Raw genomic sequence first — 26,323 nt, forward strand, 5'->3', positions numbered from 1 at the left:
CAGGATGTCCAGATGTACCAGCCCTTTCCAACTATTGGCAGAAGGTAAAATGGATAAAGCCTCAGGAAGACAATTATAACCTATCCCCAAGGCTGTGTACTTGAGGCTATATTAGCCAGCTAGAGCAAAATATCTGATGTAAACAAAAAGGGGCTCCATAATAAATCTGACAAAGCTCTGTGATGAAAAGTAACCTCACAGTGTGATCTGATCACAAATTCCTAACTGGGTAGATCATGGTGGCTGTCAGGCCTCTGGCCTATAACTTCCCTAGTAAACAATTTATCTTTGCCTTAAGCAAGCCCTGTCCATTGTTTTTGTGCTTCTGGGTTAACATCTTTGAAATGCCAGAGTAATCCTTTTTTCAGACCTCTGGGAGGAATAACTACCCTCAAGGGAGCACATAATCATGTTAAATATATTGTAATCCAATCATAGAGATTTCCCTTCCACCTTCATGTAATCTTCCTAATATTACCTCAATTCCAAACGTATAGAAGGAACTGCAAAAGTGTCATTCTCAGAAGCATTTTATCACTGTTTAGATCTTGTTTCCAGGTGTATTCTCTGTTTGGCTCAAATAAACGCTAATACAAACTTACAATTTTTTTCTACAGGTTTGGACATTCTTACATTGATACTCGTCTATTACTGAATTGAATTAAAATAATCCACTCTTTCTCAAGGAACTTTCTTCAGGAACCTGACTTTTGTAGGGGCCAGATTGATGGTTTAAGTTAAATATAATGGGGTAATGCAATTTTTAATGGTGGCACTTATGTTTTCCATTTCTTTCAAATATGTAATATTTGGTTTCTATCTTGGCTGTTTGAGGGCTAGTATTAGAAAATTCCCTTTGGACATCAATCTTTTCAAATTAGTGCTCTGCTGATTAATTAGATCAATAACATATATATACAGTCTAAGAAGGGAACTAAGCAGAGTTATTAAATCAAGCAGTGAAAGGGACAAAAAGAGAAGATGGCTGAATAGCAAGCTATGAGGTCACTGAACTAAGTCTAACTTAATTTCCCAAATTTTGTCCTTACACTGGCAGTCCAGGAACAGGCTCTAGCTTCATCCCAGCACCTGTGATTCCATCTCTTTTTCTTTTCCTCTGGCTGCTTGGGACCTTCCCCATTTCATGTTGAGTCTTTGGCCATTGACGATCAACTTACTAAAGGACTTCTCCACAGCCACTTCTGCAGTCTGCCTCGTGGCAAACTGGATGGAAGCACACTGCTGTCTCTGCACAATGGTGATTGTCCGGATTTCTCCAAACCGGTAGAAATGATTTCTTAGATCTGTCTCAGTAATGGTATGACCCAGACCACCAACATACAGTGTGGTGACAGCCTTGTCTTCTGGCGGGTTCAGATGAGGCATTGTTGAAGCCCGCTTTAGAAGCTTATGTGCCACAGGGTCATTGATTCATGATATCGGTCTTTAATGTTCTGATCAGCAAGGGGATCACCTGGATCTGTTGGCTTCCCATGTCTGTATGGACACGCCTCTCCTCTCCTACATCCCCCTTTCACCCAGAAAGAGCAAATGTGAGGTCGATTCCTTTTGTAGTAGGGTGTGGTCCGGGCCAGTTTGAGCAGATGTTACTGGTGGATGTGCCTTTCCCCAGCGAGCCAACTGGCCGTGTCCTGCCAGAGTTAGAAATCTCCCTCTCCATATTGTATGTAGTGGACTTTGTTGACATCTGACCTTGGCGTGTCATCCGTAAATCCCGCATCACGAGCCCAGATGGGAAGGCCATACTCTAGATCCAAGAGACAGGTCTGACAGACATTCTTCCATTTACTGCAGGTTTGGCACACTTTAGTCTTCTTAAAATGCGTGTGGACCCTGGAGCACCAGCAAAACACTGTGTATGGCCTGGCACAGGTTTTGCCTTCCCTCCCATACATTTTTTGGTCATTCAGTTATATGGGTTTTTTCCGAGACATGTCTTGCAAAGAATGGGGAAGTCTTCATCCTCCCAGTTCTGCCTGCTGTAGGTGTTGGAACACAGGGAAGCTGTCACGTTGCGACAGTGAGGCAGAGGCAGCGTCCAAGTTGGGAGAGAGGACTGCCACAATTCTCCTGCAATTTCTTTTATACATTTGGAATTAAGGAGGGACTGTTGGGAAGATTACATGAAGGTGGGAGGAAGCAAGGTGGTGATGGGGTTACAGGATAGTTAACAAGATTATGTGCTTTCTTGAGGGTGGTTGCTTGGGGAGGGGTCTGAAAAAAAGAGGATTACTTTGGCATATCAAATATGTGTTAACCTAGAGGCATAAGCACATTCTACAGGGCTAACCTAAGGCAAACATAAACCTTTTACTCAAGTCATAGGCCTGGGGTGTGACTACCTACCGGGATCTGCCAAGCTAGGAATCTGTGATCAGATCACCCTGTGAGGTTACTTTTCATACAACCCCTTTTTTTGTCCACACTTTAATCTCCAAATAAATCTCCCACCCTCTGTTAGGGAGTTAGTGTGTTTTGAGGCATACCGTCAATGCTCTGATAGGCAGTTTACAACTTCATCTTAGCTTTCACTCGTGCTTACGCAGAGCGTCAAGGTCAGCCAGAGACAAGAAATCCTCAGACCTTCTCAGGACTTGGGTGTGCATGGACACACCTCTAGGGATGTGCCCAACTCGACATGTGTGTGTGGCCTTCTAGGCTTCCAGGAACATGTTGGAGCTTTGCCAAGCCCCTTATGAACACATCATTGCCCTTCTTTCCTTTTAAATTTGGTGGTCAGCTTCTTGTTTACACCAACTGCTATCAGCCACTTCAGGCCATGTGATATTAAGTGATTTTTGTGATTGTTCTTGACAAATGCACAGGGGAAACACAGTTTGCAAAGAGTAAGCTCCGAGTCAAGTCAAATAGACAATGTCTCTGATTGAATATTTCCAGGGAATTGACAGGCCAGATAGACTATTCTCTGGACATTGAGATGTTGGTGGAGGTTTAATCCCATTTTTCCCTTCCTGTATAGGCTACTGTTTTTCATGGCTACTATGATTGTGAGGCTTAGTTTTCAAGGCTGTCATGGATCTGGGGAGTGGGACATGGGAAATAGGTCACGGTAAAGCACCACAAGAAATACATGGTACATACTTATACTAAAAAATATTTAGTGATCTGGTATTCAAATATAATTTGGTATCTCTTATTTTTATTTGCTAAATTTGTTAATCTGTTCCATAACGGAATACTATATAACAATGAAAACAAATGAACTATAGGTACATAAAAATGAATCCATAAAGCAATGTTGAGTCTACACAAAACTCAAACTCAGATAAAAGTCAATAATAGTTTAGAAAGAGTTAAAAGGTGGGGGAAGAAGAGGGTGGTGATGTATTGCGGACATGACGGGATCTTCTGAACTGCTCTTAATATCCCTTGCACTATGTGGGGATGTAATTACACCAAGATTTTCACTGAGCTGACTTACAATTTTTGTACTTTTTTGTATATGTTATAATTCAGTAATACGTCTTAATGGTGATTACTTTAGATTCAGGGTTTTTTTTGTGCTTCTCTATCTTCTTAATTTATTTTTTGACTTTGAACTTTACATTGGATTTGTTTTTGTATTCAAAGAACACTGAAGCAATGTTGTGTGTAATGATTGCAACTTTATCCTTTTTTTTTTTTTTTAAGATTTTATTGGGGAAGGAGAACAGGACTTTATTGGGGAACAGTGTGTATTTCCAGGACTTTTTTCCTAGTCAAGTTGCTGTCCTTTCAATCTTAGTTGTGGAGGGCGGAGCTCAGCTCCAAGTCCAGTTGCCATTGCTAGTTGCAGGGGGCGCAGCCCACCATCCCTTGCGGGAGTCCAACTGGCAACCTTGTGGTTGAGAGGATGTGCTCCATCCAACTGAGCCATCCGGGAGCTCAGCAGCAGCTCAGCTCAAGGTGCCGTGTTCAATCTTAGTTGCAGGGGGCACTGCCCACCATCCCTTGTGGGACTCGAGGGAATGAACTGGCAACCTTGTGGTTGAGAGCCCACTGGCCCACGTGGGAATCGAACCGGCAGCCTTCGGGGTTAGAAGCATGGAGCTCTAACCGCCTGAGCCACCGGGCCGGCCCGCAATTTTATCTTTCAATGACCAAAAAATATATATATTCTGCCACAAAGTTTGGTTGTAAACGCTTTTAGAATCAAGAGAAGTTTTAAAGAAAATTTTAAGATGACTTTATTTTTAACCAACATGTTCTTTTGTTTTTCTCCCAACCCCCACCGTGTAGGAGCCTGCCTCCTTTCCATTCTTCAATTTTGAGAAATCAGGGAAAAGAAAACAATTTTGTCCTAGTGGGCGATATGAGTTTTAGAAACATCAGGAATCTCAAAAAATTTGTCAAATTAGGTTTGGAAAGGCAGAAAAAAAACAAACCTTTCTCGGCACAGTTTCAGAGCCTGGAACTCTAGCAAAACTAAATTTGAATCCAGGTCTGATGGCAATCGACTTGGGCAAGTGATTAAAGCCCCCCCCTGAGCTTCAATTCTCTCATCTTAAAATCATTTAAGCCTCAACCTAAGTAGTGACATGCTCAGGCCAGTCCCTGGCACAGAGGAAACCTTCAGTTATCAACGTGATAAACCCATAGTTGCTCTACTGAAGTCTCGAGTGGAGAGCTCTGGCTTCAGCCTTGAACTTTCCATGGACCTAGGTTTGCCTGTCTCCCTCTTCCTGGCAGGATGCCTGAGGTTGATTTACTTGCAGTTTCTTCCCTCCTTGATTTCAGCAATAAAATACTCCATTACAATGGGAGGCTGATGAAATTATGTAAGTTAAGAGGATTCTTTTCCCAAGTGCTCTGAATCATTCCCAGAACAATCATCTGAGAAGAGTTCCTTGTAAGCTAGACCAGCATCTTTATACATTTCCTTGGGCAATGACTGTGAAACCGCCTGAACTCCAGGATGCTTATCTCTTAGTAAAGTAAAATATCTGCTCTGCCCACACCTAATTTAAAAGGGCTGATTTCATTAGAATACTGTGTCACTTGGCTTCCCTCCAGGGTCTCTATGTGAATATGCTAGGGAGAAAGGGACACGGGGATGTGCTTTATTTCATTTCTCAAGCTCCCATGAAACATCAAAATGGCAGAAACAGCAGCCTGAGATGTTGGAGATAATTGCTGTTTAATTCTGGGTTTGATGAGTTAATGAGCACTGTACAGAAGGCATACGATGGGGCCTCATTTGCAGCATAAATGGTGTCGCTGTGTGTATTGGGGGAATTTGTGCTGTCTGTGTGTATCCTTGCAAATTACATTTTTTAGCATAAGCAGTAATCCTGCCAAACAATTACAATGTTTACAGAATCTGATGCAATCCATCTGTTGAAAAGACTTTTCTGTGTTTAGGCTGATAAAATATAAAACAGTTGGTGAAGACAACAAAATCTATGGATCTTGATTTCGGAAGAGTGTCATGTTCCTTCCAGGCTGCAACGGCGAGTAATGGTGAAAAGCTTCCGGGGGCTCACTGGGCTCTGACAAATTCTGTGATGGAGAGACAGCAACACTGTTGGGGCTCAACTGCCTCCCTTAGTACACCACCTCCTCACTAGGAACTGACACCAAAGCATGGTCCCCTGCACTTGAAATGCAAAGTGTTCAAATGACATATTTGGTGCCCTCTGCTGCCATTCTTGCCTTAAAGCTACAGTGTTAATAGAGAGTGACTGAAACCGTCTTAGTTGATTTACGTTTCTCCCATGAGAGGTTGACTTTCCTATGGGGGTGAGCTGAAAGGCAATGAACTAGACGCTTTCAAATGTGAATGTTTCGAGACTCAGTGTCCCCCAGTTTGGGTTCCCCCTGATGTTGGCCCCAAGACAAAGATTCCACGCAAGTGGTTTATTTGGAAGGTGCAGGGAACACTGGCAGGGGAATGGAGAAGTAATATTGGGAAGATAGTCAATAATGGATGTATTAAGCTGTCACTGTGGGTGGCTAAACTTTAATCTCAGAAGTGGTGTAGAACACATCCCTCAGGGTTATTCGAACTGACAGGCAAGGGATCTGGGGTGTATATATTCCCACCCTCAGCCATCCTTGGTTAAGGACTGCTTCAGGGTGGTGGTTGGTCTCCAGCACGTCCAGCCTGCTATGCATGTGGCAGCGGAATAGCCTTCTGGAAATAGCAGAAATTCAGATACTAGAAACTGGGAAGCTGCCTGAAACCCAATTAAACAGTATATCCTGAGGGACAAAAGGTAGCACTGACAGGTGTCTGCCTCACGCTCTTGCCATTTTATTTTAGGGGAACTATTAATACTACCCATACTGACGCAGTACTATATTTATGAAAGTCATGTGGGAAGTAAAATCTAGTTTTAAGCAGGATGGAACCAAGAAGAGTTGTCGTGAAGCCGTCTTGGCATGGTAAGCGACCTGTCTTTTCTTAGAGGTGGAATCTCAGGAGAACATGGTTGGAGGTACAACTTACCCTCTTGAAGCTATGACTTTGTGTGCCTGCTACTTCTTTCATATGGTTGTTGTGAAGATTCTTTAAGTCCCTTCCTTAAGATCATACAACTGGTAAGTGGTGAAGTCAGGATTCAAACACAAGTCAATCTGATAAGAAAAGCCATGGCATAATTATTGCTTAATGAAACACCATACCCAAGAGCAATGGTTCTCAACCATGGTAGGGGTGGCAATCGTGGTCCCCAGGGGATATTTGGCAATGACTAGAGATTTTTGGTAATCACAAAATGGAGGAATGTTACTGGCACCTGATAAGTAGAGGCCAGTGATGCTGCTAAACATCCTACAACCCACAGGACAGCCCCTACGGCAAAGAATTGTCTGGTCCAAAATATCAATGGTGTAAGGTTGAGAATGGCTGCTCTAAAGGTTCAGGACATTGGTCCCGGCCTTGCTACCTATTAACAGTGTTATTTAGAGAGCTTCAAGTCAATTTCCTCATCTGTCCCAATAAGGGGAGGTATACATTTACTTGCTAGAGAGTCCAACACTTAGTGTGCCCGATTTTAGGGAGTACTTGTAAATGCACACATACTCGGCCTTATAATTTCTGTTTAAATAATTCTAGAGCAAGGATCAAAAATGTGTGTTATAAAAAATACCCAGGTATTTAAAGAGGACCGTACTTTGAAAAACTTCATTGTAGGATAGTTTCTAGAATTGATGAACAGTATGTTTATCATTTTAAGTACTTAACTTACATTTGGGGGCACTGAAAGCATGCAATCAGGACCAGCTCCAGCAGAGATATCAGATCATCCAGAATAAGCGGGTCAGGAAGCTGATAGAGGCAGACATCATAGGCAGGGATATGAAAACATATGGTGGCTATGAGAGATTTAATGCCTTATCTTGATGGTTTTGTTCCTGCAGTAGGCTGAGGCTTCAATTGTATAAAATCTTAGTTAATGCCGTCTATAAAATGCTGGGAAGAGAGTGCTTACAAGAGCAACATTGTTAGATTTATTTCCATATCTCCAAAGCATATAATGAGGTCTGCCACAGTCAAGATTTAATAAATGTTTTGACTTGATGGGTGGAATATGCAATGAAGCAATAGATATATTCTAATCTGACAGCTAGCTGGATTACCCAGATTTAGAAGTTATGATGGGGCATTTTCAAGCTTAATGACTACGACAGTCCTCTCAAGGTATTCCAAAACTTTCATGGGAGGGTGTGGGGACAAAGCCCCAAAAAACAGTTTCCAGGCTCTCGGCCTCACATAGAAAGGTGCTGGCTCCGGTAGTAAATGGCCATCAACTGTGATCAGATGCCAGCAGCTGTGGCTAGTTGGCCGTCAGCTGTAACCCATAAGCCATCGGCCACTAATATAACGGCTGTGGCTACGCTAGCAGAAAGGAATGGGGGCTAGCAAGAAGATGGTGGCTGGCAAGCGCGGACTGCTGTTAGGCAGATTATGTAGATCCTGCTTCCTGTGTCTCCAGCCCAGCCGCCAGCGAGAATATATTGGTTTGACTCCCCTATCTATGGCTCCGTGGGTGTTCCTTTTTGGCCTTACCGTGTCCTGCATTCTTATGTGGGGAGCGGGAGCTGAGACACCGCCGGACGCCCCGCATGACAGAGGGTTACAAGATATGGTGGAGTCAACTGTTGAGGCCTGACCCAGATGTTCTTTTCTGGGTCAGCATATCCATTACCCAGCTGATGTGAGTGTGGGATGCTAATAGCTCACAGATGTATATTTCTCTAGAAAACTGCCCTCAGCTGATGGGAACCTCCTTCCTCTGGAAAGGCTGTCCTCAGGGGTTCCCCAAGACCAATGATTAACTGACTTTGGGATACAACAGCATAGATTTCCTGTCTCAGGGTAGGACAATTCTATGGTGTCTTTCATGGTCCAGTGCTCGCTTACAGATCACGCTGCAGTAGACTTCAGTTGAAACCACATCTCTGCTTACCTCCTCCCCCTGCCCTAACCTGCTCTTACCTCCTTACAGATGTCTCCTGAAAGTACTCCCTCAACAAAGTGCTCCCTCCTCACTTCCACAAGAATCCCCGTGCTTAGGGAAACTGATCTAAAGCCCTTGGCACCAGGAGTAAAGGTCAAATTTATATGTGCATGTGTCTGTTGGACCCACTGATCACACCACATAATTTCCTACCCAGAAGCTGCTGGCCTGAAAGATCAGTGAAACAACTTCTTGAAGGTGTAGCTGAAGTGCCAGCTCAAGAGGATACCTGCAAGCAGGGGGCATTATCCTTCTGGACGCAGAGGGATATTGATTCACCTTGAATCATTTGTCACTATATGCTGCTGGTTTCCCACGAGTAAAGTGCATGGTTCTGGGAACCTAGAGGTGGCAGTGGGAATGGCCCTCAAGGTGGGACATCTCTGGAATACCATTCATACTCCAGTGCTGTTCACAGAATGAAAGCTAAGATTTCACTTTAGTTGAAATTCCATTTTGCTGAGTTTCTCCTGCTCTACACTGTTTCCTTCACTCCCCATCCAGGTTTCTCCTTGGTTCATTCCTTCACTAAATTATTTTCACAAGAATCCTCTTTGGCTCTGCTTCTAGGGAACCCAGCCTAAAGTTAAGACAAGGCACCTAAATCCAAATAATACAGAGATCATCTCATCCTTGCCCTACTTTTACAGATGTACAAGAAGAATCTGATACTTCATTTGCCAGGTCCATGAAACTGAGGTCCTGAGAGTGTAAATAAATTACTGATGATCATTTAGTTAGAAGCAAAGCTGATATGAACCTGGATCAGACCCTAGAGGCCACTTTACTGTTCACTGCAGCATTCTTGTTGGTTGCTCAGGCTAGCTGTTAATGCACAGGGGCTCACAGTACTTTTCTGCAGGATCTCACTACCCTCTTATTCTCCACTTCCTGTCCTGGCTGGTCGGGGAGAATAACATAAGACAATCATCAGTGGTTTCTTAGATGGGCCAGAGTAAGCTAGAATATCACTCTGCAAGTATTCCCTTTAGCCCTGGACTGTCCACAGCTATAACCTAGCTTTCCTTCTTATACTTTGGCTCATTAGGCTGGTGCTCAGATATTTCTGTTTGCCTCTTGGTTCCAATGATGTTAATGAAGCATGTTTCATCACTGTAATGATCATTCACTCAGAAAGTTGATTTGGGTCCATTTCATTATCATAGTCTCTTTTCTAGCCACGACTCTGAATCTAGTCAAAGTGAGCTATTTACATCTCTTGAAGTACCATGTTTATGTGGACTCACTGTTCTAGTCTTCTGAAGCGGACTTTGAGAGAGGGAAAATATTTCAATGGATAGAAAATATAGAGCTGGAAGAAGCACTGATGGAAAAGGTAACGACCCATTTCAGGGGAATTAGCAATCATTCAGTAAGCATGTGTGCTGATGCCCACTTCATTCCACCACAAATCCATTGCCAGACCAGCTTTTAGGCCATATTTGAAAGGTCTCAAAGGCAAAGGACTGGACATCCATCATGTGCATGGGCTTCTCTAGCCTTGGAAGACCTATTTTAAAAGTTTGAGGTAGGAGAAGCTATTTAAAAGATCAGTTTGGCAAGGAATGTGAAGAAATAACTAGAAGGACTTACAACACATCTGCTGTGAGCAGAGAATGTCCGTATCAGATAGAAATTACATGAACCTTCTCAGATTCCCTTGCCACTACCCAGTTTCTGTACTCACTGAAGCTTATAGGCTTGATCAACAAACCTAAACCCATCTGAAGCCAACGTCACTTGCCCTTGGAATGTCAGGGCTACCACCCCACAGCCAGGCTGACCTGCTGCATGCCTTAAGTTCTTGGCTTCTCCTACCATTTCTAGTCTAGGGTAAAATATCATGCCTCAGGGCATGGATCTGGCAGCCCAAGTAGCTGAAAATTGGAGCAGCTGATAAAATTCCTGCAAGGCAAATTTTGACCAAAAGGAAACAAGACATGGGAAGTAGCTGGAGAGAGAAAATCTCCACCATAAGCTATTCTCAGGTGCAATTTTTCCTCGTGGTCACCCTGGAGAAGTCCCACATGCCATACAAACACATCTGCCAAGTAATATGCTATGTCTCTTCATAGTTTATCACAAAGTAGTTGCCAACATCATAATGCGTCACTTCACATTGCTTCAATCTTTCCTTCCCTCACTTTTCTTTTTCCTCATCCTTGCTGCCTTGGCTTCGCGTCTCTTAAATAAATCATCCACTCTTTAATCCTTGCCTCAGGCTCTGCTTTCTAGAGAACACTATTTTGCTTACTCCCAGGTATATCCTAGGCAATTGAATGAGTACCCCACTAATCCTTCCTAACTTGTTTTTGGAGTCTCCTTCATGAAGAATTCTGATCTCCTTCCCAGCCTACTGAGTCAAACACCCCCTCTATATGATTATAGAACCTTGGACTTCCCTATCTCGTAATGCTTATATTTATTAGCTTTGGTATCTAATAAGGTGTGAAATCTCCCACCTTCTAACTAATCCCATTCACTCAATCAGGCCATCCCTACTCAAAAGAAATTAATATTTTTCTAGTTTTGCTAGCATCAACCATGATGATTTTCACAGCTCACGTGCTTAAGAATTATTTATAGAATGAGTGGGGCGCAAGCATAAAAGGAATATAACTAAAGTTAGTCTTCTAGTTAGCTCCTGGGAATCCAGTTAGCCATATAAGGGAGCTGGAGTAGTTTTATGTAAATAGGGCAGCTGGTTCATGTGCCAGGGTGATCAAATAGATTCTGAGGTGGGAATGATAAGGTGGCACAGAGCACCAGCGAAGAGAGGTCCCTGGGGAGGCACTGTGTGTGGTTACATAAAGATTAATGTTGTCCTTATAATGTGACAGAGCACCACTTCCCAGTCTACCCCGTTCTTACTTTGGAGTGCTATCTTTGCTGCATGAGGTCAAACAGGGGCTCTTAACATTCATTTTCCCAAAGGAAGGTGGTATCTTAATGGGCCATAATGAAATGAAAGGTCTACAAGGGCAGGGATTATCTGATCTCAGAATCTCCGAGACCCTCATGTTTGGTGCTCAGTGATTATTTCTTGCATTGATTACTACCAAAAGACTCCACTGACCAAATGCATCTTAATACTGTTGCTAACAGGCTTATCTGTATACTCAACTCCTAGTTTAATGCTTAAATTGCCAAGGGACCATTATATGCACAGTCAGGATTATTCTTCTCCCTGAAGGGATTCACAGTATCCTGAAGAGATGGACCTTTAAGACTAAAGCAAAGGGATTGTGATTATTTGTATATTAACATTTTCCTGTACCACAGAGTCGCACCTCTTCCTCCCTCACAGAAGCATACTTCCCAGGAAAATTGTCTTTACCAGCTTGGTTCCTGGACATTTATCTTGCAGGATTAGGGTAGTTAGTAAGGGAGAGAATTGAGAGATGCTACGTGATCCATGTAGTAATTTACATTGGAGAGGACAGGCATTTTGTGGCAGAAGAAAAATTAATACATCCAGAGAGTAACTTACAAAAATGTAAGCCCCTGAAGTCTGGATTTAGAGTGAATTTGGAAAAGAGACTATTGGACGGACAACTGCTTTGCATATAAGGGAGAAAAAGGAAAAGAAAAACTTAGGACACGTGACAATATGTCATACATGGACTCTCCTATTTGCATTTTGAAGTACTTTAAAAAATAATGTGAACAAGAATTATTCACTGATTTTTTTTTTTTAATGTGACATCATTTAAGGCTGGACCAACACTTGTCTCAATTTTATTTGGGTTCTACTTCACTCAGTTTAATCCTATCTAGGGAATTTGGAATCATGACCACAGTTTTCTTGAGGTGATTTTAACAAGTACCTACCATTGAAAGAAAACTAACCTATTATCAGATATTGATATGCACTTGTTTATTTACATTCTTTATATCAATTTCTTCTAACATCAGAGCTAAGGCCATTTTTAGCATTATATTTAACTTGACTATACAAGCCTATGGGTCTGATGCTTTTCATGGACCGAATTCTTTAAGCAAGGTTAACATGACTTGTGAATGTGACTGTTTCAATATGATTATTAAAATACGTTATAACTACCATTTGCTCTAAGTGTCTTGTGATGTGTTTGGCCAAAAGCAATATAATTTTGACTGGATCTGCTTCAGCGGAAACATTTGCTTAATTTTGTTAACGTTCTCACTAATGAACCATCCAATGATCATTACTACAAAATAGAGCCAAGTGTCCAGGTGTCTGTCATCACAGGTCTGGTTGTTAATATTTTCCAGTTCCGCTAATCCCATATAGCAACATGAGCAGGAGGAGCTTGAATGTGGGAGCAATCTGCACTTCATTTCATTGGTAACTGACTTCCTCTGACAACCAATTTAGAGGGGAAACATTTTTGACTTAAAGTCCAATTAGTCAGGGAGTTCCTCCTTTTTCTTTTCTATAGGTTAGAAGATTTGGAAATTCTTTTAGAAGATTTTCTGTCAATTAGCACTTCTACCAGAGAGTAAGCAAACAAGGGAGACAAAACAGAAATCTTAGCAATCATAGATTCTGTAACAGGCCTTAGACGTTGGAATAAAAATAATCAAACACTTGCAATGCCTAGGATAGAGCACTGCACAGAAATGTTAAAAAGATAATTGGAAGCAGGCATAGCAACATTCTAAAATTTGTTTGAAGGGATATTTGGGGGCGGGGAGGTGTGTTGTGAATAAAGAACACTGTATAAAGCATTCCTTCTCCCTCTACCCATAATCCAAATCTAAATCTTTACACAGTTGGCAGGATATCTCCTACCTCATGACTTGACATGGCCTGCCTAGTTAAAGCCTACTCATCTTTAAGATCTCTACATAGACTTCACTTCCTCGGAGACCCCCCACTAGCCCAGATTTAACATGTCTATGCATACACTTCTCTATACTTATCCTAATTGTGGTTTCATATTTGTTTACTATATATCTGTTTCATCTGTCAGTCTTTAAACTCTGTTAGGGCAAGAGTTCTCTCCCCACTATGTCACAGTGCCAGAATGAGTAAGAGGTTGGTGGCTTGCTGAAGAATTTCTTGGGGCCTAAATGTTCCTACCTTCAAAAAGAGGGGGTTGGAAGTTTTTAAGGAACTGCCCAACACTAATGTGATAGCTCTTCGTATTATAGGAAAGACATTCATCTGTCCTAGGGTATACCAACTTCCTCCTTAAAAGATGTTTTAGGCCATCTGGAATTTGCAGAGCAAGACTAATACAGACCCAAGGCTTTGATTGCTTATAAGTGGGCATCAGACACCGGCATTCCTGTAGCTCGTGGAAGACCTATTGAAACCCATTCCTGGGCTATTTTGTAAATGTGGGCTCACACAAGCCATATCAGCTTGAAAATATCTGTGTAGGATGTTACATGGATGCTGATAGAAATGGATCTACTATTTTTTAATTTTTAAACCCCAAACGTGCTCAAATAAACCTCAAATTAAAATTTTGAGTGACTGTTTCCTTAAATTCCTTAAACCTTTTTTTTTTTTTTTTTTTTTGGCATGTCAGTGACTAATACATTGCAGTAAAGCTTGAGTTTATACTAGCTCATAGGTGATTGCGCTGGGTAAGTAGTTTTCCCAAACCCTAAGGCCCCTTGGAAAATGAAATAACCCACATATGGAAGGAATCAGGAGAGAAAAGGGCCCCTACCTACCTGCATTCTCTAGCTGTTGAAATCATGTTTTGATAAGATAAGAGGAAACAGGGCAAGAAGGAACTGATAGACTCCTAAAAACTGAAAACTAAAGCTCTTATTGCTATGAATTGCACTGAGTAGATCAGCTAGGCCTGAGTGTCTATTGCAGGGTTGCTGAGCTTGGTCCTAATCTAAATTTTCAGTCTCTATCCCATCCCCAACTCTTACTACTCTTTACCCTCAGTCATGACATTATTCTAGAAACCATGTATTTCAGATGTTCCAGGAGAATCCCAATTTTAATTGTGTTGTCCCAATATCTTCATGACTGCTCACCTTTTCGTCAGACCAGGTGTTCTATTTTTGCCTTCAGAAGTGTGATCCCTGGGTGCTTCAGGGATGGGATGGGAGCTTCAGACCTAAAAGCTGATGGAAGCCAGCAGCTAACAGAAATGAATGAAGATGGCCTGCTATAATGGGGCAGTTACAACTAAAGCCCCAGACACTTGTTGCCAGGGAAAGGGAAGGCCTGATTTATTTACTTTTTTTTTTAGATCTTCTGACCTTTTAAAATGCTGAAAACCAGATTTTTCAGGTGAAATATCTTACTAAAAAAAAAAATGTTTACAACTAACTTGACTTGAAAAAGTTTTGAGTACGCCAAAGAACAAAACCAGAGAAAGTACAAATGCCCATTTGCCTATAGGCTCGCTGGGCCTCAGCCGGCCAGATTACTGCAATCTTTCTCTAAGTTCTCTGTTATCATTGTCTGTCCATGGAGGCCCGCATATAGCATTTCATCAAATCCTCCAACAACCTTTGAGATAGCTAGTAGTGTCCCCATTTTCAATTTGAGGGCATAGAGGCTCAGATCTTGCTGATTTGTTCATGGTTAAACAACTCAAATAGAAAATACATAGAGTTTGAAGAGTTCTTTCTGATCCCAATGTCTGTTCTTGTTTTGGTTATATCATTGTCTCCTGAAATACCAAATAATACACCCCACCCCCACTTTTTAAAGAACTAACATGATAGACCTGAAAAAGAAATCTATAAAGTGTCGACTGGCCCATAATTCTCCAGGTAATCCACCAAAAGAAAATGGTTTATTTGGAAAAAGAAAAAGAAACAGAACGAAGGAGTGCATGCACACTCGCTGGCCGGTCTTGCACACGGGCCACCCATGTGAGAAGGAGGAGCCCAACTTGGCTCCCTGTATTCGCATCCTCCCCCAGAAGTTACCATAGAGAACAATAGGAAGTCAAGACTAGAGAGTTAACAAGGCGCCCAGCTCCACCCATAGTCCTTCCAGCTCTATGGTTAAGCATCTTAAGATGCCAGTTCACTTTTAACAAAAGTAAAATAAAAATTTTAGCCAAGAATCATAGCTACAAGAATTGGGAGTTTGGGGTGAACAGTATTGAGAAGTATTGAACAGTATTGAGTTGAAGGGAGAAAGGGATAAGAAATAAATTAGACAGTCAAACGCCTAGTGGTCAAGTTAAGAATAAGTATATTTAAATACTCAAAGTGGGGTTGTGTTTGATGCTACTATAATGTGAGATACCCCTCTGTTGTTTAATCTCTCATTGAAAGTCTGGTGCTGCACAGCTGGTATCAGTGGTGTTTGGGGGAGTAAAGGATGGAGTGGTTTTCAGTGTGGGATGATGCCAGATGGAAAAGGGACTGCATGTGTTGACAGCCAGGTGATTGATAAATGGTCTAATTTATTAGAATCAAGAATTCATAGCCACAGCCATTATAACCAGGAGAAATAGAAACCTCTCCAGAACACTCATACCCTAGAATCCCACAGAGATTAAAAGGGCAGAGAGTTTCTCATCTTGAGATGGGAGTTCAAGAGAAATACTTTTGCATCTCAAAGAGCAGGGTGACTTATCCTTGTGTTTTCGTTATACGTGCAAATATATATATTATAATAAAAGTTCTCCATAACCACCCCCTGATGACAAGCAAAATTAATTGCTCTAGCATCTGTGTTCTCATTGCACTTTGTTATAACATGCATTGTATTGTGACTATAACCCTGGTGGAAGAGTGCCCCCTCATCCTCATGCCTCTAGTACATATCACGACATCAGGCATGACAATGCACTACAATAGTTGAAGATGTAAAATCTCACCATCTTCAAATTAGTAGTTGTGTATATTGTGTCTGTTTCCATCAATTCTGTTTACACTTAGTATCCTTTTGTAACTGAGTTTAATTTCCCAGATGGTACTAATTTTATTGCTTCCAAAGTGGTCAATTATTTTTCTGTTTATAAGACATTTTTCTGTTTCAATTTTCCTTCAGCTCCCTTTGCAGACACCCAATTGGGACACACACATGGTAACGTAAACCTAAATTAATTTGCACACTTTTGCTTGACTTGGATTTTTTTTTCTCAAAGTCACGCTCTATGAAAAATTCTAACCAGGTGAGCCTTGGCAAAGCAGCTGTTCCTCCCACAGTATGTAGGGAGGAATCGTCAAGGTCTGAGGTAAGAGGAGGCAGGTAATTGCTTGGACTACTTGGGGTCCTTGTCTAATATTGACTTTTAATTATGAAGGTCAAATGTTTGTTTTCTTATGGGATCCAGTTCTGCCCCTTGGTTATTGACACAGTTGGAATATGAAACATGTTTACTTTTGTAAATGGGGGGATAGATGGGTAAGTTTATATTACAGTAGTATATTCCTCAGGCCAGCTCTTGTAAACTGTGATCATGTGTTTGTCTTGTGCGAGTTGTCTGTCTTGGGCATGTGCTGATCAATTGTCAATTTTTATACTCAAGCTCACTATAAAATCTATTAAGAATTGTCACCTATTCTGCAAAATACTTTAGAAATATATACATATACATATATCAGTACCATAGTTTGCATTTCTTTAACACTGGGGCTGGCACGTAGGAGGGGCTTAAATAATTTGTCAAATGCTGAAGATGCAATGAGGATCAAAAGGCCCTGGCTCCTACCCGCGAGAACTTACATCTTGTGGGGATCATCACAGGTAATCACGGGCTATTACAAAGGGATATGCTAAGTGTGGCCATAGCAAAGGGCATGGACTATTTGGACCCAGAAATCCTACGTCTAAAAATCTATCCTTAGGAAATAATCGGAAGTGCAGAATGATTTGTGCAGAGATTGTTCACACCGTGAACATGGTTATGGCAGACACTATTCATGTCACTATGGTTCACACAGTGAATAATTTAACTGGAAAATTGTGGAAACAGTGGGAAAGTTGTAATTAGCCAATTTCTTGTTATAATAATAATAGAAAGCACAATGTGTTAACTGTTCTGTGTCAGGCAAAGTTCAAAGCACTTCATCTGGATTAATATATTAATTCTCTCAGAAACCCTACAAGGGTATAATTACTATTATCACCATTTTATGTATAAGAAAACTGACACCGAAAAGTTGAATAACTTGTCCAATTTTATTTAACAGGCAGATATTTGACAAGCAGTGTGGCTCTAGGGACTGCGTTATGTTACAACCATTAAAAATGTTTATATACTTTATAATAGGGAGACAAGCTTATGATATTTATGTAGAACTGCATATATACTACTAATCTTATCCTAGGTTCTCCTAGAAAGCATAGCCTAAGATAAGAGCTTGCTAGCATGTAATTTATTTTGGAGAAGTTATTTCAGGAAAGAGGAACGGAGGGGTGGAAAGAATGAGACAGGAAAAGTGGGAAAGACAATGCAAGGATACGTTTTTTTTAGCTTGTCACCACTGTAAGCAAGGGGGGCTCAGCCCCACTGGGACCCTCTGAAGAGTTGTGTAGAATGCTTAGCATCAGCCACTGAATGGACGGGAGAGGGGAGGATACGTCACTGACCCCATTGGTCAAGGCTTACCCATGGCTGTTGCCTCTTTCTGTGTCCAGGGCAGCATAAGCATAAGTATTGAGAGAGTTGCCATGGACTTCCCACTCTGAGATGTCAGGGAAGACCTGGGGCAAAAAGCATGGAACACAAGGTATTGAAAACTTATACACCTGTGTGAAGCTGATGCTGGAGCAATGGGTGAAGTGAAGGGAGAGCCGAATTACAGGAGGTGGGGCATAAATAAGAGGCATCTGAGACAGGCCACTCTTTACACCAGTCATGCCCATCACTATTTCTGCTCCATCTTGAGATTGTTCAGTACAAGAAATGGCACTTGACCTCCCATGAGCTGTGCTCAGTGCAGTCTCCTCAAGACTTAGTACAGGTGATTTAGTGGAACAAGCCCAGGCTCTACTATCGCAGGTGGTCCCCAGGTTGCATTGATAGTCAGCATCTTCCTCTTCCATTGCCCATTCCAGGTTCTCTCACACTCAGCCTGCACTTCGGCAGGCCTAGAGTGCTTGTCTAGTAGAGGGATCCAGAACCTCATCACTAGAAGACCCAGGCCTGTTTCAGAAGGGAATTGGTGTCTCTTCTGTACGCTGTGGGTTTTAGCACTGGGGCAGATGATTTTGACACAGAAGACCCATCCTTCCATGGTGGACACGAAACTGAAAACTTATAGACCTCTGAGCTATGGTTTAAAACAAGAGAGATCCTCATTCTTTGGGAACCCCACAGAAGTTGAGCAGGTGCTCTCAGTGACCCTCCCACATCCCTTGAAGCTTTCATGCTTCTCAGCAGATCCCATTCTCTATCTCCAAGCCTTTATCACTCTTATCAGGCTGTGGTTGCTGAAGTTGACCTTTTGCAGTTGTCACAGGCATGGAATTTCCAAGAGACATGCCCAGTTGTGATCCATAACCGTGGGGATGGGAAAAGGGGTACGAATGCCATTGAATTATACTCTTAAAAATTGCTAAAATGCCATGTTTTGTTATATACACTTTATCACACCAAACTGCTTATGCAGTTTTGGCTCATGTTTTTACTTAGTGCTTATATATAATGCCTGCCTTTATTTTTTATGTGCACACATACACATAATACTACCAATGGTTATATCTAGGTATTATTGATATGAGGGATTTTTATTTTCTTCCTTACATTTACACTTTTAGATATTTTACAAACTTTCTCCAGTGTTTCTACGGTGCAAATAATAATTAGCTTCTATAATATTGAAATCATCTAAAGGAAAACATTAGGTCTTAAGAAATGGCACCTGACCTTCAAAACCTAAAAGATGTGTATAGTGTTCCAGTTAGAACCCTCCTTTTTGATGCTGATTTCAGTTGAAATATTTTAGGAGCCATTCAAAGGGAAAACAGGTCCGTATGTCCTAAGTGTAAGGGGTTCAGATGATATCTTAGCCAGGATCTGCCCCTTACATCATTTTCTGACCAGCGCAGGCCGAGACAAGACGTACTTGGGTTCCCATGACCTTGGACTGTAGTCTCTGCTCCTTCTGTAGCTTCTGCTGCTGCTACAAACAGAGGGGTTTGCAGAGACCATCAGGAACAGAGGCAGTTCTCCTAATCCCTCAGATCCGTTGAGGGTATGCCCTGCTCGTGCCTGCCTTGAGCTTATACCATTATCCTATTGCCTTCTGCCCTGGGGCTTTTGTGTCACAGCTGAGCCACGGCAGGACCAACTTCCTAATAATCTTCAGTTGAACAACCTAGAACTGCCAGCGTTAACACTCCATTCGGCCATCCTTGACTAGTGGGGGATGGCTGCTGATGGACCAATACCTTCTTCCAGATGGACAGTTTTGAGACACAGAAACTATATATTGCCTCGCTGAAGATGCCAGAAGATGAGGGAATCAGTTTGCTGTCAATCTGTGGCAGTTCAGAAAGCAGTTAATTACATTTATTCTTTCTCCCCTGCCTTACTCCTCCTTTTTCCTCACTCCTGCTTCCTTGGAATCTTAAACCCGTGAAGTATTAACACAAAAACCTTAGACTCAGGCTTCTTTTCTAGGGTAACAGGGTCAAAACTCTACCCATGCATATTTTAGACTCTGTGTGTTGACTTGAAGTAAATCACTTAAACCTCTGAGCTACCTTTTAAGTAAAATGAACTTAACAGAGCTTCAAGATTGAATGTGATGGTTGTATATTATAACAAGGCTTGAATGTTTGTCTAATGTTAAAAGTGCCCAGCATATTTCCTGACATAAACAATAGACAAAACAAAAAGCAATCCCTTTCATTTTACCCTTGGCTATTTCATATTCTCACTGTGTTAACTCTGCTAGTGTGGCCGGTAACCTGCATCGTTAGAGGAAACTTAGTAAGGTGAATCAAAGTGAAAATTGTCAGCAGAGAAGAGTATAGGGTGATTTCTTGGGGCTAAGCTTTATACAGCCACCTAACCCACTGCAAAATGCCCTTGATCCCCTGAATCCAACCCCATTAGGCAGAAGCCAGTCTGTTTGGATCTTCTGGGAGAGAAACTGGGTCAGCGCTTTACCTAGTCGTTCTTCTGGGAGAGAAACTGAGTCAGCACTTTACCTAGTGGTTTTCTTTATAGGACTGAGATAGAAACAAGATCTCCTTTCTCCTCATCTTTGTTTCCCACATGTAGTCAAGTCACCTCTGCTAACCTTCTCAATTCCAAGCAAGGTCACCCAATGAGGCCCCGTGTGTTTTTAAAGGGCCAGATTTGTGTGTATTGCAAACAGCCCAAATGCTTGCGCCATCTCAGCTGGCAGACCCTATGATGTCGGAAGTGTCAGTACTGGAAAAAAGATGCATGTGGAATTTTTCTGGCAAGTCTCAGGGGAACAATTACAATACAAATCTCTGGGGATTTTTAGCAAGAAAGGACATATCATCTTCAATGACTAATTATACATCTTTTATTTATTTTTTTTTTACCAATTCAGAACTTTTACTTTAAAAAACTTACATAGTAAGGTAGTAAACATAATAGTCCCACGCAGTTACTGATTTCTTCTTTATTCTCAATAATCTATTTAGTAATCCCTTCTAGAATTTCTTGGAGGTTAACATTAAGTTCATTGGTCTATAATTTCTAAAACTACCTGTCTTGAAAGTTAAGGCATATTTTCTACTTATGCAACCTATTATTTTCCATTTCTCTGTGATTACTAAAAGGATTTCCGTAACGATTCTACGTGTCTTATTTTCTAGTTACCTTAAGATATGCTTTTTGAGCTTGGAAAAAATAAATTTCAATTTATAATTTAAATTTAGTTTATCTTATTATCTTTTCACGTAATTTTGTTTATGCCATCAGAAATATTTTGACAATTATTAACTTTGATAGAGAAAATGGAAGAAAAAAATAGATGCTGGGTTTGTCTGTTTTTTTTTCCTTTCCATTTTCTTTTTTTACTATATCATTATAGTGTTTGAAACTCCTCTCCTCTCCCAAATGGTGAATATGGTACAATATTCTTGTTCATCTTTTGCTGATCAGAGTCATTTTCAATGACCAATTTCTGGAAAATAAGTTCATTCTGAAATTTTGCCTTTTTGTTATTATTTTTAAAAAATTTCTGTTGTGCTCCTGGGCCCTAGTAGAGATGGGATGGTGACACCAAGCGATCCTGTGCCCACAGATGGCCCATGATGCACTGAATCCTGTCAGACCCACAGGTCATAAACATCAAATGATCCCAGCAACATTCCATCAGAAGATGGAAACGGTACGTTAAAGTTCAAACGTGGGCAGAATCAGAAGGTCCAAGCAATCTAATGAGCAAATGGCTGAGACCCACCACTGATGGACCAGCATTCTTCCCTCAGCCTATGCTTACAACCATGGCTTTAGCCAAGTCATGTTGGAGACAACCAAAGAAAAATTGTACATGTGATTCTAGTAATTGAGGAAGAAGTTTGTCAGATACCCAAGTCTTGTTGTTGACAACGATTCTGAAGTGCCCTGCAATTAAGCTTCCTAAGTTGATTTCTGTCCCTGTTACAACTCTTCGGGGTCAGTGAATGCCAAGGTGGCAAATATCAATCAAGACCTCACTTTCTTGAGTTCCGTCCTTCAACTCTGACCTGATACCTCTTGGCTAAGCTATGACCTACAACCACTGACCCTTGGCAACTGGCCTTGGGTTCACCTCTTTAGTTACTCTAAGTGCCTCCCAGATAATATCTGAAGTTCATTCACCTCTTTCCTGGCCCTGATCCGTGTCTTGACCTCTGTACCCTGAAGGTTTTTGCACTGCTTAGTTTTCATGATGGAATGAGGGGGTCACAGTCTCTTTCAAGGGCTTTAAAAAGCCAAGCGTTTTATTACTTCTCCCAGCTCCAATAAATGAATAGTAATAAAAAAAATCTCTTCAAACTTTGCTTAAATACTGACCTACAGATGTTTATCTTTTCCCCATTTCTGTTTACATTAAAACAAGCATACTCGTATGCAGGACTACTTTAGAAAGTATTGCGCTATGAGTTGTAAAATAAGTAAACATCAAATATTCCTAATATTATAACAAAACATAGCAGTCAGAGCTATCTATGGAAAAAAGGGCTGTCTCCAGAGGCAGCATGTCCCTAACCTTGGAAGTAGTTGCACAGACAGGATAGATTGAGGTTAGGGGTATTTTAGAGGTGATGCAAGCATTATATTTGGGCAGGAGTAGAGGTGACAGATAGAATCCAAATGAAAATCTAGTATATAGACTAGTCTATATAGAGAAAGTCTAGTATGGTTCTAGTATATAAAGGCCATGCTTAGGAGGGAGTTGACTGGCATAGGAACGATAGAATGACTGGTCTAGACTGGGTCCTCATGCTGATGTGCTAGAGCACCTCAATATAATGAGCCCCTAATAAGAGGTGGTAGTCTGCTTTGCCTTGTTTATGATCTTACTCCAAAACCATTCTCCTGAACCCACCTTATATTTTCCACTTCATTTTCTCAACGTATGAGTGTCTCATGTGTGCCAACCACTGTTCTAGGCACTGGAGATAAAGGAGTAGAAAAGATAGAAAGTTGCTGTCCTCAGACTTAGGGAAGTCACAAGGAAACAGATGTAGAAACAAAAACCTTTATGGTAAGTGCCACTGAAGGAAACAAACAAGGAGCTGAGACAGAATTGGAGAGTGGATAAAGAGACCTGCCTTAGGTGGATGATCAAAGAAAGCCTTTTCCTGCCCCTCGCCTCTTAATGTAATTTCCATTCTTGTCTTTTGAAGCAAAAGCTTGACATGACTCCTCTAACCAACATTCCAAGCTTTTCTTCTCTATCGTATGCAATCTCCTTCAATTAAGTGGCTGGCACATGGACATAAATCATTGCCTGGGACACCACAGCTCCTGGGAGGCCCTGTGACTGGCCTGGCAGCTGTGTTCACCTCACTCCATGAATCAGACCCAGATCTGATCATTTAGCCCAGGGTCCTATTGACGAATAAGTGGAGCTACGTGATCCAACCTGGATTGAATCCAGGCATTTTAACCCACCATCAGAAAGAACGGACCTTTGAGTCATTTTTTTGAATTGGTTGTGAATTTCAGCCCCTTGTCTTCTGAGAATAAAGGATTGTCTACTTTTGATTTACCAATGTCTCACCTTGGCCTTAAAATACATTTCAGCTGCACCTGCCTCAGCGCTATTGAGCCCTGTTGGAAAATTAGTAGAGAGCAGAAGGCTGAGGCTGGGCCGAGCCCTGCAAATCCATGTGTCCTCTTCTATAGCCACATGTGCCAGTCCTCTAGACAGCTTTGCCTCAAATTCAACATGCTTCTCAACTAATGAGTCTTTATCCCTAGTGTTTACCCTTCATCCCTGAATTGGCTCTTTTTCCTATGTTCTCTTTCTTTGAAAATTACCACTGTATTTCCTATGCCAAAAACCTTAAGAGTCACATTAGATTTTCCCTCTCCCTCACCCCCAGCTACATTCAAGTTTTACCAAGTCTACCTTTTCGCTCATTTTCCATGCCAGCACTTTTATCCAGGCTGTCATAATCTTATGCCCAAACTACTCAAGATGCTCCAAAATGATTTCCTGTCTATGTCAGTGATCTGGGGTTTACCCAAAGAAGCAAAGAAGAGACCTGGAAGAATGTTAAGAACCTGCAGAGCTTTCTTCTCATATTCCACCAAGGGGCAACATGTGCCCTGCTTTCTACATGCTGTCAGGATTCTATACCTTTTCTCATGTTAACTCCTGCCTAGATGCTCTCAACTACTACTATCCCCACTATGTCTGCCTTGGGTCTCATTTTCAGTGTTATTTCTTCTGAGACCTTTCCTGATCCCCTTAAAGGCACCAGGTGCTTCCCCTCCTGTACCCCCCCCCACACCTCCCTTCTCCATTATAGCATTTTTCACAGAGCACTCCAAGAACCAGTTTACATATTTTAAAAGGTATGGGTCCATATAGTCTTATCCCTGTATTCCTATTACTGTAGTTGATGCTCAGCCTGTAACCGGAACTTAATAAAAACTGGATCAAGGAATCTAACCCAAGCACTCTTGTCCTGGCTTCCATTTATTGGCTCAAATCCCTGAAACCATATGCAGAAAGGTTTGTATATGTTGTTTAGGATGTTTGAATTTTCCTGCCTCCATTTTTATTGAATCATCAGTGTGATTGCCTCTCTCATACCCTTTGTAATTCCATATTCTCAAATAACAGGTACCAAAAGAAATCCAGAGGAGCAGTTCTAGGACTCTAAAACCCTCAGGCAGATCAAGAGCATAAGAACGGCTAAGGATGGAAGGAAAATGAAGGATTTGTGAAAAAAGCTATTACTGTCTGGGAGAACCTATCTCCACCCAATAGGGGAATGGCAGTAGTAGGGATGCTGACATTTTTACTTCCAGCCTAATGTCAAGGAAGCTTCCATGGGACCATTGAGTTCGATTTGCCTTCCCTGAGTTGGGGAGACACAAGAATGATGCAGTACTCACACCTCAGTGAGAAAGATGAAGCCGCCCATGGCAGCAGGATAGAAGCGCTGCACCAAGATCAGTCTGTACCCCAGACTTTGTTGGGACTAGAGGTACAGGAGTGTTTCCTGTGGCCAGAAGTTGGAGAGAAACAGCTGTCTTCAGATATCTTGAAACCTGCCCAAGAGAGCTGCTGCTAGAGGTCTAGAGAACTCAAGAGCAAGAATCTGAAACACAGGGCGACAGGAGGGGCTCAGCAGCAGCCAGCTAAGAAAATGTGCCTGGCATGCATCGCAGGAATTGTAGTCTCAGGTGTACCCAGCAGGTAGCTCCAAGGACCCATGAAAGAGCCTAGGAGGAAAGGAGCTCATTCCAAACATCTGTCATGGTGGGAGAATGAGGACAGTTTCAGTAAGAACTTTGTTGTCTCCTCATATCTTCTTCCTGAGCTCTGACTCAGGTCAGGAACTGCTACCCAGGCTGGTCCAGAACTAAAGCGGGAAAATTCACTCTTAATCAAGTCTGGAGTTTGGGTTAAAATCTTGCTTTGGATATTCTGACTTCTGAGTTCAACCTGTATTTTGACCTAAATTTACCATAGGAAGAATATGACTCAGTAGTGAACAGAAAAGCCAGGGATCTGTTGAAGTTTGCATCTAGGTGAAGGGAAAAAACGTCCCCACTAACTTCATTGTAAAGAGATAGTGAGAGACAAAAACTAAAACGTTCGAATGTGGCTAAGACATGAATTACATTTATTTACCTTCTCAGGGTGCAGAGCTTTTGTCAGATTTCCAAATGGATCAGTGACAAGAGAAACGGTTTAAAATCAACCTTTTTACTTTATAGAGCAGGAAAATGAGCTGAAACAGGCTTGTGTAGAGAGGACCTGAATAAACATCTCCTGTCTCCAGCCTAGGTCATGGAGACCAAAGCCATAGGGTTTTAAACATCAAGTAAAATACAAAATTCTGTATCTAAAAAGATCAGATTTTATGCACTTTCACATTTCTCTCCTAATGAGCAATCCCAGGGCTGCAGACCGATTTGAAGTATAAGAAGAAAAAAAAAGAAAAAAAGAGGGCCTGGCTTTCTCCTAAGCAAAGCTCACAAGGATCATGTGTCTCCATAATGAGACTCCAGTAGTTTCTAAGCTATGGCCCCACTCCCTGCCGACCACATCTGTCTGCACTTTTGATGGACTGCAGGCTTCATTTGTCCTGGCAGCGCTGATTGCCCCTGACAGAACCAGAAACCCCAAGGCCCTCAGGCTGAGGGAGGCATGGGTGTCCTGAGAGCTTGGCTGTCCTAGGGGAGCTGTGTCCTCTGCTTTACTGGCCTTGCTCACGGCAGGGGGAGGAAGCAGTTTGTGGATGCATTTCTTTTAGTAAGAAA

General features: G+C 41.7%; 1 pseudogene across 1 annotated transcript in view; it reads right to left on the reverse strand.

Annotated features, from left to right (window-relative positions):
* Positions 1-1,045: 1,045 nt before the first annotated feature.
* The window catches only part of LOC308501510 (pre-mRNA-splicing factor RBM22-like), a 98,724-nt pseudogene continuing 73,446 nt past the window's right edge, over positions 1,046-26,323 (reverse strand). The window contains exons 2-4 of the transcript in view: positions 19,435-19,529; positions 18,014-18,108; positions 1,046-2,091 (exon numbers count right to left, since the gene is read on the reverse strand). The product of the transcript in view is annotated as a pre-mRNA-splicing factor RBM22-like (transcript). The remainder of the gene's footprint in view (positions 2,092-18,013; positions 18,109-19,434; positions 19,530-26,323) is intronic.

The sequence above is a fragment of the Rhinolophus hipposideros genome (genome assembly GCF_964194185.1).
Source record: "Rhinolophus hipposideros genome assembly, chromosome: 8".
NCBI lineage: Eukaryota > Metazoa > Chordata > Mammalia > Chiroptera > Rhinolophidae > Rhinolophus > Rhinolophus hipposideros.